The sequence below is a fragment of the Camelus dromedarius genome, chromosome 1 (assembly GCF_036321535.1).
Source record: "Camelus dromedarius isolate mCamDro1 chromosome 1, mCamDro1.pat, whole genome shotgun sequence".
Classification (NCBI taxonomy): domain Eukaryota; kingdom Metazoa; phylum Chordata; class Mammalia; order Artiodactyla; family Camelidae; genus Camelus; species Camelus dromedarius.
Window position 1 is genome coordinate 112,112,356 of NC_087436.1, and position 20,048 is coordinate 112,132,403.

The window sequence follows — 20,048 nt, forward strand, 5'->3', positions numbered from 1 at the left end:
CAGTAGTGTGTATCTGCAAATCCCAAACTCCTAATTCATCCCTCTACCCCTCTTTTCCCTTTACTAACCATAAGTTTGTTTTCTATGTCTGTGAGTCTGTTTCTGTTTTGTAAATAAGTTCATTTGTCTCATTTTTTTAGATTTCACATGTAAGTGACATCATGTGATATTTGCCTTTCTCTGTCTGACTTACTTCACTTAGTGTGATAGTCTCTAGGTCCATCCATGTTGCTGCAGATGGCATTATTTCATTCTTTTTTATCGCTGAGTAATATTCCATTGTGTATATATACCACATCTTCTTTATCCAGTCATCTGTCGATGGACATTTAGGTTGCTTCCATGTCTTGATTATTGTAAATAGCATTGATATGAACATTGGGGTGTGCATATCTTTTTGAATTGGAGTATTCTAGGGAGCTGCATCTGAGATGTCTCTGATAACCTTGGGGCTGTCTTTCAATGTATCCACTTACAAAAAGATAGCACAACCCAATGCTGTCAGGAAGATACCAACAGTTGCTAGACACTGCAGGTTTGGTATTTTAAAAGATAAACATAAATTTGTTCACAATTACTAAATGTTACAAGTATAGTTCTAGAAAATATTGTTTTTAAATTGTATAAATGACTACTCAAAAGAATAGGAAAAATTTTTCACCTTCTGAACATAATCTTAGAGAAATTGTTCTGAATTTAGATTCTTTGCAACCCCAACATACAGCATGAACCCCAACATATAGTTAGCCCTTGGTGAATGTTTACTGGATGAATGCAAGAATTCCACTAAGCAAATTGACAAGACGTGGAGAAGATACATAATAATAACAGCAAATATGCTATTGAGAATCTACTAGACTGCAGGCCCAGTTCCGAATATTTGGTGTGTATTAACTCATTAAGCTCTCACAAAGCTCCATCAGGTACATTCTACCATTATCCCCATTTTACAGATGGGGAAACCTGGCACAGAGAGGTCAACAAACTTGCTCGGGGTCACACAGCTTGTTAGTGGTGGTACCAGGATTAGAAATGAGGCATGTTGGTTCTAGAGATTGTGCTTCTAAAACACTCCTTCACCTGATTAAATAGCAGAAAAACCTCCTCTGGAGGGAAGCATACTTTCTCCTCTGTCAACAAGCAATCTCAGAAAGAACCAGGACATGGGCCACCCTTGGGGGCAGAACTGGGGGCAAAGTGAACCGACACCCCCAACCAGCCATCCACAGGGTAAAGGGAAAAGATAAATATTCTTTAAAACATATATTTTCTCTGTTACAGCCACCAGCTTTATAAATTCCTTAAAATACTGTCCCTAAGAGCTCTTACGTCCAAGGCACTTTGCTACCATGGCATTTGTTATTAGTTTAATTTTCAGTATTTTATGCCAGTCTCTAAGTTCTGGTAATAATGATAAGAAAAAGAAGAGTTAATAATGATTCAATGTTTTCTCTATGCTAAGCCCTGTTCAAAGTCCTTTGCACAGACTTGTGCAGTAGGCACAATCATTGGTATCCCCATTTTACAGATGAGGAAACCGAGGCACAGGGGTTAAGAACTGGTGAGCGGTAGAGCTGAGACCCAGGCAGTCGGGGTCTACGGCTGCTCCCATGATTGCTGGTGGGTCTTAACGCACACATCGTGAAGAAAGATGCGCCCTTTAGACTGGCTTACTCTGCCAAAAGTAGAAGGTATGTTATGGTTTTGCTGCTCTTTGTCTAAGACAAACCTGTTAAACACTTTTTAAAATCTATGCCAGCCTGTCTGTGTGTTCAGAAACCCACGGAAAGTGAGAAGTTTATAACACGTTAGAGCAATTAGTCTTTGGTCGTATATTTTCCAAGGAACATTTTGGGTGAACTTATACTTCATCATGAGGGATGGAAGCATTTCATCCCCACTATAAACCCAGCTGAACCTGCAGTTCTTACCCCAGCTCACCCTGAGGCCAAGTCCCACAGTCATCTCTTGACAGCAGAGGATTCTGGGTAACATTCCCACTATGCCAAGGGAAGATACAAAGAAAGAAACTTTGAAGCTGAGATTTGGCTTCGTGCCACTGTCTAGTTAACATAGGATTAATATTTTCCTTCTCTACATAAAATAGTAGTTTTCTAAGGGATCATAAATTTTTAAACCAGAGACTGTGTGATTTCTGATATTTTTTAATAAATTCAAATTTTTGGCTTCAGCTACCATTTTTAAACTCTGCCCTGCTTTGTACTTACTGAGAACATTCAAAACTTCAGAGCCCTTCATCTGTGAATTAATCATGTATGGCATATATGCAGTTGGAATTTAGCTATAAATATAAATGAAATTGCTCCAGCCATGGCAGGGTTCAAAAAAAAACTAAAGCAATTTTGGAGTTTTCAGTTTAAAAAAAAAAAAGAGAGAAATTTTAAGGGAGAAAAAGAGGAGTTAAGTTGAGAGGAGTGATTAAATATATTACAGTTTTTTACATTAAAATGTTGGGCTTGTGTGGTAGATGTACTTTATTCCTGAGGTTCTGCAAATCAGCTTATAAGCTCTACTGTCAAGGTGAAAGGAATTGAATAGTGTTTACCAGACTCCGGAGTATCTTTCTCACTTGACCTGCAGACACATGAGAGGAAACTGCGGACATTAATCACCTCGAAGGGTGATCACATGAGGGGTTATATAGTTTTTCCCGGGTACCAGTTGGCAAGAGGGCTCACCAAGCTGAGGGACTGAGATTGATGAGACAGCAAGTGACAAAGATGGATCAACAGTGCCTGCTCTCCTAAGGGTGCACAACTTCGAAGCCGTTTTCCTCCCAGATAAGTCTCAGGCATAAATAGCTGGAAAGTGCTTTCATCTACTGTGGAGTTTCTCATCTGATCTAGTTGAAATGTCTTCACGGCTGGTGAGGGAGGGGCAGGAGCTGGCATTTGAGGCTGCGTCTCTGAGTTTCAGTCCCAGCTGTAATACTTGCTATGGGGCTCTAGCAAGTTCCCTAACCCGCTGGGAGACAACTTCATGTATAAAGCAAGAACGTCTGCCTTCTGAGTTTGCTTTGTCTGCACAGTTGAGATCAGCTGCTTTAATTACAGACTTATATTGAATGTCTGTTGGATGCTATGATGCTGTGTGAAGGGCTAAGGATACCAGAAACAGAGACTTCTCTCAAGGATTTTATCTCTAAGGAAGACAGACTAGTGAGCAATAATCAGAGTACACTGTGAGACATAGAACAATAGAAATCAGTGGAGAGTTATCGGGTTAGCGCAGGAGAAGGCTGAGAAAGTCTGTAACGTGTACTCACTCTGATTGCAAATGCACAAAAAAGTGGACGCAGTTTCCCCCCTCTCAGGGGAAGATGCAGAGAGGACCTGAGGACACTATTGGTACTCGAAAGGGAAGTCCCCAGCTGGGTGTCAGAAAGATGGCGTGGCACCAGCAGAGACACGGGCCGTCAGAATGCAGTGACTGGGGTTGCAGGGCTAAAGCAGAGTCTGATCGAGGGAAGCTTGACTGCCTTTCCTGGAGGCTGAGCTCCATCCTGAGGATCCTGAGCAGGAGAGGTGCAGGGTCAGATGTGATACAGGCACCGGGGCCATCCCAGCACGGAGCCTGGGACCCACTGCTTCGCCAAAGTGATCACTTAACCGGCGACTGTTCATCTCCTTCCTGTGCACACTATTCAGCAATGATTTTTCCCCTTTCTTTCCGTTTATCTTACCTACCAGCCGTACTGAGACCCAATCCACATATCAGACAATTCACCTATTTAAAATACACAATTCATGAGACAAGTAAACTTATTTATAAAACAGAAACAGACTCACAGACGTAGAAAACAAACTTATGGTTACCAGGGGAAATAGGGGAGGAGGGATAAATCGGGAGTTCAAGCTTTGCAGATACTAACTGCAATATACAAAATAGATAAACAAGGTCCTACTGTATAGCTGGGGAAACTATTCAATATCTTGTAATAACCTATAATGAAAAAGAATATGAAAAGGAATATATATATAACTGAATCGCTGTGCTATACACCAGAAACTAACACAACACTGTAAATTGACTCTACTTCAATTAAAAAGTACACAATTCAGTGGTTAATACTATATTCATTGAGCTGTGCAGCCATCACCACAATCAATTTTAGGACATTTTCTTCACTCCCACAGAAAACTCCAAAGCCAGTCACCATCATGTTCCTTACTGCCTTCCCCCAGCCCCTGGCAACCACTAACCTACTTTCTGTCTCCGTAGATTCTGGACATTTTGTAAATGGAAACCTACAGCAGGTGATCTTTTGTGACTGACTTCTTTCCCTTAGCATGTCTTCGAGGTTCACCCATGTTACAGTGTGTATCAGTAATTCACTCCTCTTTATGATCAAATATTATGCCCCTGGGTGGACCACCACATTTGATTTATCCAGGCCTCAATGGATGGATATTTGGGCTGTCTTCCCCCTGGGGCTGTTATGAATAATGCTGCTAGGAGCACTGATGTACAAGTTTGTGTGAGTACATATGCTTTCCTTTCTCTTGTGTAGATACCTTGTAGTGGTTTTGCGGAATCATATGCTAACTCTATGTTTAACCTTTTGAGGGAACTCGCAGACTCTTTTCCAAAGCGACTGCACCATTTTTCCCTTTTTTTTTTCCTCTTAATGCCTGATATATTGTCTGTTGTTGTAAAGTGTGAACTGGGGAAGAGAACCAGGGCAAGGAGACACAACTCAATGTAGTCTGTTTTCATTTAATAGTCCAGGGAAGGGTTAGCTATTATTATAATAATGCTGCATACAAACCCCAGATCTCAGTGGCTTAGAATCACAGATATTTAGTTCTTGCTCTTAGGTCTACAAGTTGGCTGTAACTCTGCTGGCTCTGCTGGGATAGGTGGGGTTTGCTTGTAGTCTGTAGGTCAGGTTCATTCAGGGGCCAGTGTACCCAGGCCACATTCTTCCTATGGTGGGTGACAGATATATACGAGGCCATGACAAACCCCTAATATTCTTTTAGCCAAAGCAAGTCACCCAGCTACGCCCCAAAGTCAGCGGTGTGGGAAAGTTTGTTCTACTGATTTTTCAGGAAGTTTCTGCAGTGGTGCATGGCAAAGTGTGTGTTTGTAGGATCCTATTATAAAAATGGAGTAGAGGTGTTGGACGGAAGGAGCTAATATCACACGGTCAATATGGAATTTACAGCACTCTAAACCAAGATGGCCAGCAGGGAAATAGACCGAAAGAGAGAAAGGGTAGAGAGATTTCCAAATTATAGCACATTTTTTTAAAAAATGAAGATCTGAGAAAGTCATAGTAATTTAGAAGCCAGTCTTTGGAGATTTGCTTTAAAGAAAAGGTGAAGGTATTTTGTAATTAACCTATTGATTTTACATATTCTATTTCAATGCACAGAGTCCTTGAATGCTTGGTTACTTCACAGGATAAAGAAATTCAAGGATGGAAACAGCCTTCAGAGACATCTCATTCTATCCATAGAATCACTGAAAAATGTTGAAAGATTGAGGCCCTGGCTCCAGACTGGGTGGTGTCCCCTTCCCAAGGCCACTTGGTTCTATGCAAGTCACCCTGGGTGCTTCTCATAATAATGACTTATATTCTACTGATTTTCAAGACAGCCCTTGAAGGAGATGCTATCATCACCCTACTGCACAAACAAGGAGGCTGGGACTTGGGAAGGTCCAGGCCAGAGTCACAGCTACCAAGTGTCGGGTCTGAGATTGGAGCTCGGAGCCCTCCAACTCCAAAGCCCACCCACAATCCTGGATGTTTCTGGGCAGAAAATCCCTGCTTCCATTAATTATGAATCCGCTTTTAACCAGAACCAGCCTTCTTTTAGCCATTCCTCCTAGTTTATCTTTTTTAAGTGGGTAAAACATTCCTCTTTGCAGCCTTGCTTATTCTTTGAATCTAGCTAGCTTCTCTTTTCTTTTTTATCACAGCTATTATAAGAGGAAAGCTTGACTTCCATATGAATTAGCTTAGGTTCTGAATCAGTGGGGTCTGAATCATTGGGGTTTAATCTAGTGCCTAGAAGACGGGGTCCTTTATCAGTGGGCTTCAGTTGTCCATGCTTCTCCCTTTGGCCACACACAGCCTACACTGAACACAGCAGATACACAGAGCAGAAAGTTGTTTTTATTTCATCACCAGATTTTTTTCTCAAATTAAGTGTTCATGTCTTCATATCAGGTGGACCACTGGAAGCAAATAATATTATCAGAGGTACTCGGAATGGTAATAGAGTATAGTGAGAATGGAAGAAGGAAAAAACAAGGGTGTCCAGAAGGTTAATTGGCCTGAATATCTGATATGGAAGGTGAATGGAAAAGACAGAGTTTATCAAGAGAGGACAGTGGGGCTCTAAAATGTGGAATTATGAAAGAGAGAAACTTTATCAGAAAACATAAGACAAAAGCCGGCTCACGGGAAAGACCTAATGATGAGATTGGTGGTGAAAAATGGGTACCTTGCTGGAGGTAGAAGCTAATGGCATTAGAGCAACCCTTCCTTAAGGAAACACCTGGAGCTCAGGATGAAATATTGAAGGACAGGTTCTGCTCATTTGTGTCTCTACACTGGTCGGCATTCTGTATTCAAAAAATTCTGTCAAAATCAGAATTTGCCCAAGTGGCGGTAATAAATCTCCCATGTATGCACTCTCTACTGTCTTAGCCATAAACAGGACTCAGTCAAACAGGGCTGCCATATTCTGCAGCATTCCAAAGGGATGAGTTCCTCCGTCAGAGCGTAGACAGCTGTGCTATGAGAACATTCATACACTGGGTGTGAGCAATTGACAAGTTGACAAAACATTGACAAAAAACAATTACTCAAGAAGCAGCACTCGGAAAGGTTGTTTGTTGTTTAGGAAATACCAAAGAAACAGAGAGAACAAGGGAAGGTGCTATTTTGGCCAATGCGCTAAAACATTATTTCTCAGGTTGCATCTCAGGACACTTTCTGCAAGGAAAACATCAGTAAGTAAAATAATATACTATAATACAATAAATGAATCCTTTACATTTTATTTTTAAGATGCACGTAATTACTGGGCAGGATTGTTAAAAAAAATCACTAATTGCATTCCACCAAAGATCAAAATATGGAAGTTATTTTAAGATATCTATATGCAAATACTTGAAATAGACAAAATACTTTGAAGTGCTCAAACTATAAAACATATTTTATCAGTTTGAAATAATTAATATATTTTTAAGCATAATCTGCGTATGCTACTTATTTTGAGAATGATTTGCCTTCTTGGATTGGAAACGACAAAAGAATCAGGGTTTTAGCAGCATTTAACAATGATAATAATTATATAATATTGTGATTACTATAATGATATAAAATAACATCTAGATCTTATTTTGTGCCATTAGCCATGCTAAATGTTTTACTTGTATTGTCTCAATGACTCCTTGATACTACCCTATGAGAAAAGAAGTTAAGCTTTTTTATAGGTAAGGAGTCTGAACCTTGAAGCAGTTTTATTACTTTTCCAAGATCGTACAGTGAGTAATCAGTGGAATTAGGGTCTGAACATAGGTATGTCTGAATCCACGCCTGGGCACTGCAGTTAGCGCATATGGAGTCTCCATGGGAATTAGGAAAAAGTGCCTCCCTCTCAAGATACTTTTATCTCCATCTGTTAGAAAATTGTTGTAATAAACTGATTGTGTAGACCAAGACAGCTTACTGCCATCTACCGGAAAATTGTTGGAATGAATACACTACACATGTATGATGTGCAGGATGTGAAAGGTTCTCCCTTACTGGTGGCTCTGCCAGGCTCTTTAATGATTCTCCAATTCAGACAGGAGAACCTTCTTATTTTCTAGAAAAAAAAAAAAAAAAAAAAAAGAGAGAGAGAGAGAAAGTTCTCCTGCCCGCCCCCCTTCAATTTGTCCATTTTATTCAAACTTAATCCTTAATGAAACACTGCACTGATCTTGATACCAATTAGCTGTCTGTTTATCTAATATTTATTCACTGACCATCTACTAAGTGTTTGTACTCATCCAAGGGCATGTGAAGAGTAGCAAGAGAGAATGGCCGCTTTCCAGGGGCTCACATTCTAGGTGGGGGAATAATTAAACCTATGATTACAATATGGAATAAAGGTCCCTGGGTTTCCTTGCAAGAACCACCTCCAAGTGGTTGGTCACGGCCACCTGTGGGGCAGCCACTGGCATGGAGGCGAAAATGGCCCCTGATTCTGGGTTCACAGGAAAGAAGCCTCAATGGACGATTCTTAGTTTGGCGAAAATGTTACTTTATTCCTTAATGTGTTTTGTTAAATTCTCCTTTTCTTTTTAATTTTTAATTTATCCTCTTCTTATATTTTTTCCTCGTTTCTGAGCTTTCAGTTTACTGAATTCATGTTCTTATCAAGTTGTTCTGTATCACGAAGCTTTGATGGGACAGTCTCTCTTTTTTGTTTATTTTTTCTTAGAAGTAGGTTTTTGTGCTGTCTTTTATCTTCTATGTTCCCTTTTCTTCTCTTCGTTTTAAAATATTCTTTCCCTGTATTATATCCCCATGGTTACCATGTAGTTCATTGTCATACTAATCTTGTCAGGAGGCTCAGACTTTCCAGGTGTCCTGATATGGTAAGGATGACCCCTTTGCTCTCTCCTGGACTATCTGAGACTCTCTTTTTTCTAAGCAACCTCTTTTCGGAGACAATTTGACGTCTGGGGCTGAGCCCAGCCTTGGCGGTCATGCTATGTTTCAACTCTCTGTTCCACTTCAGAAGGGTGTGTTTCTTTCCCTGGCCGCCAGTTCTTAAATTTCATGACATTACGTCACGTGCCTTCACTGTATAGTTACTCTTAGTAATTGGTTTCTTGCTGCTGTTTACTTTTCTTTGTTAAAGAGATTTCAAATTTAGGCAACTCCACCCCCTTCCTGGCCCCACTCTTTGTAATCCGTTAACCATGTGAAGAGTCTCTGTTACTCCACTTACCTGGCCCCGTTACTGTTCTCTTCTTATCTGTCTCTTTCTTCATGAGTCTATTATTTCATCTATTTGTTTATTCTGCTTTTTTTTTTTTGGCAGACCCACAAGATAGACTACTTGCCCTCATACTCCTTACAGAAAAAAAGGGATAATAAGACACTAAACAGGTGATTTTACTAGTAAGTAGTGTCGACTGAAAAAATGCACAACATAAAAGTTGGGAGGTATGTTTTATTCAGTGGACTTTCTGAAGACTTCAAGCCTGGGAGGCGGTCTCTCTGATCGCTCTAAAAGACTGCTTTGAAGAGAGAGGGGAGGATCTTGGATACATAGGAGTTTTTGCAACAAAGACCAAGTAGTTGGAACATTAAAAAATGACTGTTAATTAAAGAAAACCAGACATCTCAAGATAAGGAATTCAGTGCTTTTCTATGTATGAGAAGATGCGAAAGTCTGGGCTCACTGCAGTCATTCCTTTGACGTGCACCTAGCTCTCTGGAGCCAGTATCCTGTGTTTCCCATCCTGAGTCTCCTCAGAGGGCCCCGCTGGGGGCGGCTGCAGCGGCTGAGGGCTTGGCAGGGGGCAGCCTGCTTGTCTCCATCCTGAGTTCCCTCCTCACCATCAGGGGCGGTAGTGGCTGATGACTTGATGACCACAGACCACAGTGTCCTTTGTTTATTGATATGGCAGGCAATATTTTTCATTCACAGTAGTACATTCCAATTGAGATAAGTTCTATAAAGGAGAAGTTTGGGGTGCTACAAAAATATATAAGGTAGAGTGGCACAGAGTAGATGTTTAACAAATAATTAGTGGATAGATGGATGGTTGGATGGATGGATGGGTGGGTGGATGGATGGATAGATGAAAACCAACTCCACAAAGTGAGACTGCCATGAAGTCCTCTAGAGGCAGATGGATAATGGATGCTCTCAGATATCTTTGTCTCCTGATGTTCTGCACAGCTAAGTCTCTGGTTACATAGTCATTGAAGGAATGAATTTAATGTAAAATGTGAGCTACATTCAATATTTGAAAAGAAAAGTAATTTTTTGGTTCCAGCTTCTTCTATGTTTATTTTCTTGCATCATAATGGCTATCTTTTTCCCATTATTTTTTATTTTTTTTTTTGGCGAGGGCCGTATTTAGAATGCTTCACCTACCCTTGGGTTTTGTTTTATAGCTCTCTCTGAAGCCAAGTCATGCCTGTGCCAAATTTCTATAGACCCGATTTAGTACAATTAGCTTTTTACCCTTTAAATTATTTCATGTGGTGACAGAAATTTGGGAGGTGTTTGCTGCTGTTATTGTTGTTTGGTTGGTTTTGCTAGACAGGGTAGGGACACTTCGCTTAGAACTAATTCTGCCTATAATTATTCAAGGGGAGAAATGTGGAACTAAGTAAGGATTATAGTTATTTCGTTTATTTTCTTCCTCTGTAAACCTTATCATTTTTTTCAAAGCTCTCAAACCCCTCTCTGAAATATTATTCCAAATTTGAAGAATTCAAGTCTGAGTTTGCTGTTCTCCTTTGCACTAGCAGGATATAAGGTATTTAAACAGTATCTTACAAATTCCAAATTGTGCTGACTTCTCTCACATAACATGCGTTCTTGTCTTCTTGTAATAACCTTCCCTTGTTTGTGTTGAGCGCCAGATGACAAACTCATGTGCAGGAAACATAAGGTGCCTGCTTTTATGCCCTAATACCATGCATGGTGCTTGGCAGGTAGAAGTAATTGACTGGATAAATGTTTGCTGAATGAATGAATAAAATGAAGGAAGATGCAAACTTTCAAAGTGCAGTGTGGACAGGATTGGTAAAACACCAAAGCATTAAAAGTTAATTTGAAAATCAAGGGAAAGGCTGACACATTGGCTATCATTAAAATTGTGCGCATTTCCTTTTCATTTAGGAAGTTCTTTTAAGTTTTGTTTAAAATATGAGTTCCTCCTTCTCGGGGATTCTCTGCACTCTGAAGCCGGAGCTGGCTTTGGCTGAGCTGGGAGGGGTGACTTCCTGAGCTCTCCGGCTGTCTTCCTTCAACAAAGATTTAGGGAGTATTTCCTCCAGGCCACCTTGTGTTGCTGCATAGGGAACCCTCCTCTGGTAACGAGCATCAGCTACAGCAACCGAGGAGGAAGGAAGTCATGCCCATTACACAGATGAGGAAAATGAAGAGATGCTAAATCAAAGAACAGAGCTCTCTTTGCATGCATGGTATAGTGTATTTCTTTCAGGCAACACTGAGCCTTTTTAAGGTACATTTTCTAGCAGAATTCACTGTTCCTTTCTTTGCACCCACATGATGCTTCATTTCATTTGTGAAGACTTTCCCCTGTTAGTGTTTTATGTAACTATCCCCATCCCACCCCACGCCCACCCCAGGTTGCAAACTCCATATACGTTTGCAAACACAAAGCCCTTCTTATGTGCCAAAGACTGTTTCTAAGCACTTTATATATATTAATTTAATCCTTCTAACCCTATAACCCATGAGGTGAGGGCTGTTAACATACAACTTTTAAAAAGAGGAAATGAAGCAGAGATGGATGAAGTCACTTGTCCAAGCTATTCAGCTGGGAAGCAGCAGGGTCTGGATTCGAACCCTGGGACCTGGCTCTGGACTTTAATATGCTCAGCTCCCTCACCTTGGATGGAGGGTGTGTCTTGTTCAGTCTTTACCTTACGCATCTGCTGTGGCTGCTACCTCTTGGCCAGCTCTCAGTAGAAGAAAGCTCCGCAGTTAGAATGTGGAAGAATGACTCAGCCTCACCGTCTTATTCCCAGACTTCCTTCCATGGCCTGTCCCGACACCCCCTGTCTTAATGAAGGTGCCCCATTATTCCCTCACTGAGCAGCCAGGCTTCCTTTGGTAGTTTTATCACAATGAATTACTCTCCATTCATGAATGCAATCATGTGCTTATTGTTGAGTAGATTTTAAGCTCCAGGAGGAGAGATGGGGACCCCTGGTTGATCATGTCACCAGCCCTGCACCCGACTCAGAGGAGGCAAGTCATAAATACTTGTGGGATTGAAGAATAAGGCATAGTTAACTTTGTAGAGTAGTCACATTGTATCGTTTAAGCGCCCACATCTTTGCTTAGAAGAGTGGCATGGTGTGGCAGCCTGATTTCTATCAAAAAAACCACCCTCTCTGTAACCTAGAGGGATGCTGGAAAAAATATCCACCCAGGACAGGACTTCTACAGGGCATTCAGACCTTTCTCACAGACAACTGGGCTTCTTTAGGAGAGGCTGAGAAAACAACCTAGGTTTTGTGACTAAAACCTCATTCATTTAACTCCACAAATGGAGAACCTTGTGAGTATTTTCCCCAGGTTGGGCAGGGCTGGGCTGCGACCATGTTTCCAAAGCCAGTTATTTACAGCAACAAGACAGGAGGAGCTTTTGTTTATCCTCAAGCAAAATGGTTTTGAGGCATCTCAGCACCTAAATTGCTTGTGATCAGTTAGGGGTTTCCGATTTCAATTAAAGCAGATCCAACCGGACTCCTATCTGGAAATTCTTGGTTATCAGGGAGTGCAAATTGCAGAGTAAACTTTAATGCAGCACAGATAATGCTTCCTAAAGTCTTAGGGCAATTATATTGCCTCTTCTCCTAGACGGATGGTTTCTCAGCTCTCCTTTGTGCAGATCCTATGTGAACGGCTGTGACGTATGTGAGCTGTGATTCTCCAGGCTGCTTCGGAGGCTTCTGTTCTTGTTTTAGCTGGCAGATAACTTACGAATTTAAAAAAACATGCCATTGCTCTAAAATCATTACATGGTCTAGATTTCTCAGCAATTCAAACTGCCCCGCTTGTCTGCTCCCCCCACACCCACCTTGTCCAAATGTAAGAGGATTTAGCGCAATAAAATGATTCCTCTTACTAATTTCAAAGAATAAATATGCAGAGTTGAAAACAAAATACATAAATAGAAGTTTTCATACTGCTGGAAGGATCTTCAGGTAAATTACGGCATCTTATTGTCTGGGGATCAGCTTCTCTCCTAGATAATCAGAGCCCCGTCGCAAATACAACACTCCCAGGGGCTGCTCCCGTGGGCTGGCGTCAAGGTACACTACCTGGGACCTCTTTGCTGCTGAGTGTGATCTCTGCATCTCTCCACCACCAGTTTCTTTGGTCTGATGACTTTGGGAGAAGAGGCGCAAGGACAGGCTGGTGGGGACAGCAGGGAAAGATACAGGACTTTCCACATTGCCATGGCACTCCCCAGGGACCCAGGCGGACTGGAATCTCAGCTCTGTCTCTGCTGTAGTAGTGTGGTCCTGAATAGGCCACTCCAGCTTCCTGAGCCGCAGTGTCCTCATCTGTGAAATTGGAAGAACATAACCATGACTTTCAGGAATTGACCCTCAGTGTAACTCAGTTGGGACTTTTTAGTCATTTGTGATGGGGCTTTATGCTGTATATGCCCTCCTGTAAGGCAATTCTAAACCCTGCAAAAATTCTGAACAGCTGACCACCTGAGTGACCATTCTTCCACTCTTTAGGGACCACTTATTTATTTATTTATGGAGGTACTGGGGATTGAACCCAGGACCTCATGCATTCTGAGCATGTGCTCTACCACCTGAGCTATCCTCTCCCTCCAGGGACCACTTCTTAGTGAGAGCTTCTGCTTGTCTGCTTCTCTGGAAGACATCTGAGAAACTAGGACATGACAAATGAAGACCAGAGCCCCCCAGGTAGGGGCGCTAAATCCCAGACAGCAAATCTCTTGTATTTCACTCACACCAGCACCCATGAGGCTTGACCTGGAATCATATTGACTCTTCTGACACATTTCTGAAGGGTTTGGTTACTTGGTTTTCTAACTGATGGGAAATTAGAAGGAACAAATAAAAGAGTGGGGCTGCTCCCAAGGGTGAACAAACAGAGAGGAGTCAGGTGGTGACATAACAAAGGTGAGATGTGGAATCCATTTCTTGCCCTTCCTTCTCACCCAACATAAACATTGGAAAGCGCAGACTCAATGACAGTTGATGTAGATATAAACATCTCCACACACTGTCAGTAGCATTCAAGGACACAACTGCATTCCCAGCACTAACCAAGGGCAGCATATATATGGTTCCCACAGCTCCCTTCACCTGTGCCCAAAGCAGACCTCAAAAGTCACTCTTGGTGGGAGGGTAGCATACATTCCTCGCATACACAAGATCCTGGGTTCAATCCCTAGTACCTCCTCCAAAAATAAGTAAACTTCATTACCTCCCCCTCAAAATTAATAAATTAAATTAAAAAAATTTTAAGTCAATCTTGACACTCTTTAACTGATGCTAGTACAAGACATCCTTGTACTGACTCCAGACTCTTTCCTCAGTCTTACTCAGGCACCACCTACCAAGCCTTCGAACTTAATCCAGGAGCCGACATTCATTTTCACTCTCTGTGTAATGATGACTATTTAAAAGGATAGGAACACCAGTAGCCATATTTGAGAGAGGTTTTCTGTAATGCTGGGGGAGAGGGTAAAAAAGATTTGATTCATTGAAGGATGCATAGGATTTTGTCAAGCGAGAAAGTTGAGAAGGGCCTTTGCCTGAAGTTATTTTTCTCGTCTTAAAATTACTAAGAAGATGAAGCATGGCAAATCGATCTGAGGCAAACTCACTGGCTGTTAATCTGCAGTGGAATCAATTACTTTGGTCCAGGGCTTCCACTGTAGCTAAGGGCGTGGCAAACCGCCCCGGAGACATTTTAAGGCGGATGACATCCTCCCGTGTTGGGAGGACCTGGTTTGGAGCTTCTGGGGCCTGAGATAAAGGCATGCCATTTTTTAAGGGTCCCTGGAATTCACATAATCCTTACAAACAACATTTTGATGAACTGAGTCAAAGGAATGCAACCCGCCTGTTTCTGGTTCACGTCAAGTTTAAGGGCTTAGAAGTTAGAGGAAGAGGTGCTGGGCAAGGGGTATCGTCCAATGTTACTAAACCCCAAACATTTGAAACAGAGCCTACTTTCCTTTTCCTTGTGTTTAACCCAAAGCTCAAGGGCTTTCTGGCCTATTCCTGAACCTTTCTAATCTTCTCCAGGCTTTTATGACCCACACAAGGATCAGGATGTGTTTCTCTCCTGGTGTGTGCACAGACAGAAGGGGCAGAATCCAAGTCATAAGTTGCCGCTTTGTGTCAGTTGCTTGGCCCTCCAGTGTCTGCAGGGTCTGGGTGATCGGGCCCGTCCTCAGAAGTCAGTTCTCCCACCCCTCAACAGAATAGGCAGTAATTCACTGAAAGGGCCAGAGCATCGCGCCTCAGTGTGCAGGCACGTTTCAGGGGCAAGGCGTGTGGTCTCCTTACATGGAGTTGCTCTGCCCCATGTAGGTTTACATATTCATTTCAAGAATATTTTTGACCCCGACAGTGCGCATTTGAGATATAGAAATGCATGCTATAGGCTATAACTCTCAATTAATAGGAAAGAAAGACATAGATACATTATAATATAGTGTGATGCATGTTATGTGAGAGGGGATACTTGCTGCTAGGGGAGGACACAGGTGGCTCCTCCGACATAGCCTGGGTACTGGGGTGGGGTCAGGTCACTGGACATCAGCAGTGATTTCCCACAAGAAAAGGTCTGTGAATTGGATTTAGAAGTATGTGTAGGTGTTCACTAGAAAGATGATAATTGTGGGAAGGATAAAAGGGAGATGGGAGAGAGAGCAGTCCTGGTAGGAGGAGCAGCGTATGAAAAACGCTGAGGCCTAAGGAAGCGTGCGATGCTTGGTGGCATTACTAGGCAGGTAATTCTGGCCAGATCAGGCAGCACCTTTCATGTGCCACCCTGGGGCAGCGAAATGAAGACCCTTGACTTCCAAGTGGCTGGTAAGGCCCATTATGTGAAGGACCCCCAAAGGCTCAGAGCTAAAGTGAGACTTGAATGTAGATTCAGGATGTAGAATGAAGAGGTTGGGCGGAGGATATAGGGGCATCCAGATACCCAACACTTTTCAATCTACCTGGGTCCACCCACTGCCCCTGTGGATTCCTCAGGCCCTGGGACTGGCCTACCTACTTCCCTTTACGCTGCCCACACACACAACACAACAGGCCCCACATCCCAAGCCAGTGTACTGCAGAAACAGCCTCCCACATTTCCCCGCACCCAGGATCCTCTCTGCCCCTGAGGGAAATAAGCCATCACCCCATTTTAGAAGAATACAGAGTTGGCATGGTTCTGGCACTGGAAGAGGGAACTCCAGGTGCGGAAAAGAAATTGTGTAGGGGGTTCTGAAAGCCAGTGGCTCCCTTTCTGTCTGTCATCTTCTCTCAATGGGTGTCTCCCATGATTGCCACCCAAGGCTGTTATTAGGCTACCAGTAGAACACTGCTCAGTTCACCCTTTAATGCTGTATGCCAATTAAAGATTTTAAAACACCAACAACAACAACCAAAAAGTCACCTCTGTCTTGGTTCTGGTTAAGTCATTAACATCTTTGACATTGCCTGGGATTTTCACAAAAACTTTACCTATCGACAAGGAAGTGCAAATGAGAAAATGAACAAAGAGAAACCCAGTTGAGTGACACGGTGCAGCTTCCTGGTGCTATTATAATTGTGGCTATTCCTAGGCTTCACAAGGCCTGTCCTCCTCCGTTTTTACAAGACATGGTAATGACCACAGCCACGTCCATGAGTTAGAAGTTGCCCCCTTTGGATGGGTATAGCCAATTTCAGTTCACTTCTGCCCATCGCATCCCGGTACCTCTGTGCAGTGCCCAAACCCTACGACTGTACATGATGCCCTGGGTACAATCTAGCCCCAGAGGGCTGCTACAATACTTATTAGACTCGTCACATCTCAGTTCTTGACGTGTGCACGCTTAGGCTCCGCCTTAGAGCCCTGCGGTGGTGGGGAGTGAAAAGGTCATTCATTGGAATTTCTTAACCAACTTCCTTCCACTCTTTCTTCTCTCCTTCTCAGCCCCCAGCCATATTGCATTATGATTCACTGTGGGTCATTGTTGAGATGAGTTCCTCGGATCACTGACTTGTAGGCTGACAAAGACAAGTGTTCCAAGGTCACCGTGGCACGGAGAAAGAGTCCAATGCCCAGGCTACGGGGTCAACCAAACTAAGCTGGTGTGTTAGTAAAATATTGCTATGTAACACACTAGCCCAAATCGTAGCAGTTTAAAGACCAAAGATTTATTATCCCGCAGTCTCTGTGGTTTAGGAATCCGAGTGTGTCTTTGCTGGGTACCTCTGCATCAGCGTCTTTCACAAAGCTATAACCAAGATGTCAGCTGGGATGCATTCCCCTCAACACTCAGCTCGGGAGATTAGCTCCCAAGCTCACTCTCATGACTGTTAGCAGATTTAGGTCCTTGTTGTCTGCACACCAGAAACATCCTTCCATAGTACATCTTACACATGGCAACTGGCTGCCCTCAAGGTGAGCAAGGGATGCAGGGCAGCCACAACGGAGGCCACAGTCTTTGTGTAACCTAATCTCAGACGTGCTATCCCATCACCTCTGACACATTCTGTTTTATCGCCAGAAACAAGTCCCTAAATCCAGCCCACGCTCAAGGGAAGAGGATTACGCAAAAGTATAAATACCAGGAGGCAAGGGTAGTTGGGGGTCATCTTGCAGGCTGCCTTCCACACTAGGAATCCTGACTCTTTGTCATTTAGTATCTTTGTGGACCTGAGCACACAGCCTCATCTTTCTGAGCCTTGATTTCTCCATCAATAAAATGGAGATAGTTAATGAAAAGGACTTGATATATGATAAATAATAGCTAAAAATAATCATGATGAAGGTAACAGTGATGGTGATGACTGATGATAATAATGATGAATGTTAGTTTCTCTTTCCTTCTTTCCAGAAGGTAGAGGAAGCTCCCGGGGAGCACCTAGCAGAGTAGACATCTGTGTGGAAGCGTCGATTGGGTGGGTGAGTCTAACGCTTCTGGCATGCACCACCCACTTTCTGCCAAGCGGGGGGGAGTGGAAGCACCCCACCCCTGTAACATGACCCACACCAGTAACTGCCGCGTTCGTTTCTGGTACTCTTTATGCGTGTTTATTTTCCAGAAGCTTTAAAAACATAAAGTAGCAAATGGAAAGTGGAATTATGGTGGGATGGGCATGGCCCCAAAGGGAATAATCCCTTAGTCACTGGCCTCCCAACATGACTCATGGAGTTCGTCTCACTGCCAAGAAGCCCTGACTATGAATATGCAGCCATCACAGAGGGAGACGTTGAGGAGAGTGGGTATTTTTTGCATAGCATCCCCAGGAGAGTTTCTTTAAATAGCAGAAGCAGCCTTTAATACAGCGAAGATGCAACCCTCTGTGATCAGCCTCCTTGCAGTTCTTGGAGAATCTTGTCTATAATCCAGCTCTCCTTTTATGGCCATCTCAACAGATGTGTTTTCTGCAGCATTTTTTATCCAGGTGTTGGCATCCTTTCAGAGCAGACAACAGGAGAGGTCTTCTACTGAGCCTCATGGGTGTCAAATGCATGGTTAACTGACCTTCACCAGGGGTCACTATTCTGAGGACATTACATCTAAAACTCAGTACATGTGAGACAGGGACTATTACCATTCCCATTTTATAGATGAGGATCTAAAACTCACTACATTTGAGATAGGGACAGTTACCATTCCCATTTTATAGATGAGGAAACCGAGGCACAGTGAGGAAAAGCAGCTTGCCCAAGGTCACACAGCTATTACAGGAAAAGATGTTTGTGATGATTTGCAATAAAATGATGTTTTGCCCAGAGAGTTGGCCACTGAAAAGGGTACATACAGTGCTTGATTTTTCCCTGAGAATCTGGCTCAGTTTCAAGAATTGGATTGGAGTGTAGAACTAGTAAGATTTGGGAATGACACCTTTTCAAAGTTGTCGACATATGCTGGTCACTCCTGACCAATTTCATACTTTAGGCTTTATGATGACATGTCTCCCAAGGCAGCACATTGAGAGTGAGTTCAGTGACATCTGACATTGTACTGCTGCAAAACAGTGAGAGAAAGAATAAGATGCAGGCAAATGAAACCCAGGGGCTTAGATTGGTAGCGAAGGTTAAATCTCATGTTCTCTAGGTGGTCCAGTAACCGATGTGTGTTCTGATTGGAATGTGGTGGTTTGGAGTAGTGGGCAGGGAGAGGGCACTAGGTGTGGGACTTTGGGCCAGCCCCTTATCATTTGTACAAATGAGTTAATAACAGCTCCCACCCTATAAGGCTGTGCTGTCAGTAATTTAGGATAGGGCACAAAATCTTGGTTCATATATGCAGGGTGCTGCCCCTACCTGGCAGCCTTTCAGGATTTCTGTTCCCTGTCCTATATCAACAAAATGAGAGTGTTAGGCAAGGCCGTGTCCACAGACCCTTCCTGCTGGGCTGTTCTGTGATTCTGGGACAGAGCAGAAGGGAATGAGGCTTCCAGGTAGATGCTGTGGGAGGGACTTGCCTTCCTAAGAAGCTTTCAGACATTCTTTACAACAGAGGATGCTATCCCGGGCCAGACAGCACACCCAGGTCAAGATGTGCTCCCTGTTGCTAAGAGATGCCACAGAAACGAGTAGGCTTTGGGACTGTGGTTAAGCTTCTGTGAGCTTTCAGGGCAGCTCAAACTTTCCCTTGTGAAAATTATTCTCAGCATTCAGAAGACTGCACGGTACAAAGGCTTTATTGCTTTTGTTTTTCTTTTTCCCAGTTGATGAGCTGATATATTCATGGACAAGTCCACTCAGCTGGGCCTAACTCATTCATTCATTAACTTACATTCAGTCTGCTCTGTCCCTGGTACCACAGGGATACAGCAATGACACAGGTGTAGCCCCTGCCTTCAGAGAGCTTATGATCTCATGGGGATCAAGTAAGCTGTTCAGTCAAATGCAAGATGTCCTCTATTACTGGAGAGCAGAAGGAACAGCAGAAGCAGTCCTAAGAGATGCTTTCTCCAAATGTCCTGGAGGTGGTTTTTAAAGAATAAATTAACCAGAGGAAGGCAATGGACTTCCAAGCAGATAGAATCTCATGAACTAAAATGCAGAAGCAAAGGAGAGTTGTCAGATTTAGAG

General features: G+C 42.9%; 1 protein-coding gene and 1 non-coding gene across 11 annotated transcripts in view; one reads left to right on the forward strand and one right to left on the reverse strand.

The window, feature by feature from the left end:
- Positions 1-20,048, forward strand: part of LDB2 (LIM domain binding 2) — a 349,965-nt gene that overhangs the window by 234,396 nt on the left and 95,521 nt on the right. The gene's annotated exons all lie outside the window — the stretch shown is intronic.
- On the reverse strand, positions 13,515-13,588 carry TRNAS-AGA (transfer RNA serine (anticodon AGA)). Its single transcript has one exon. It is a non-coding gene; the product is annotated as a tRNA-Ser (tRNA).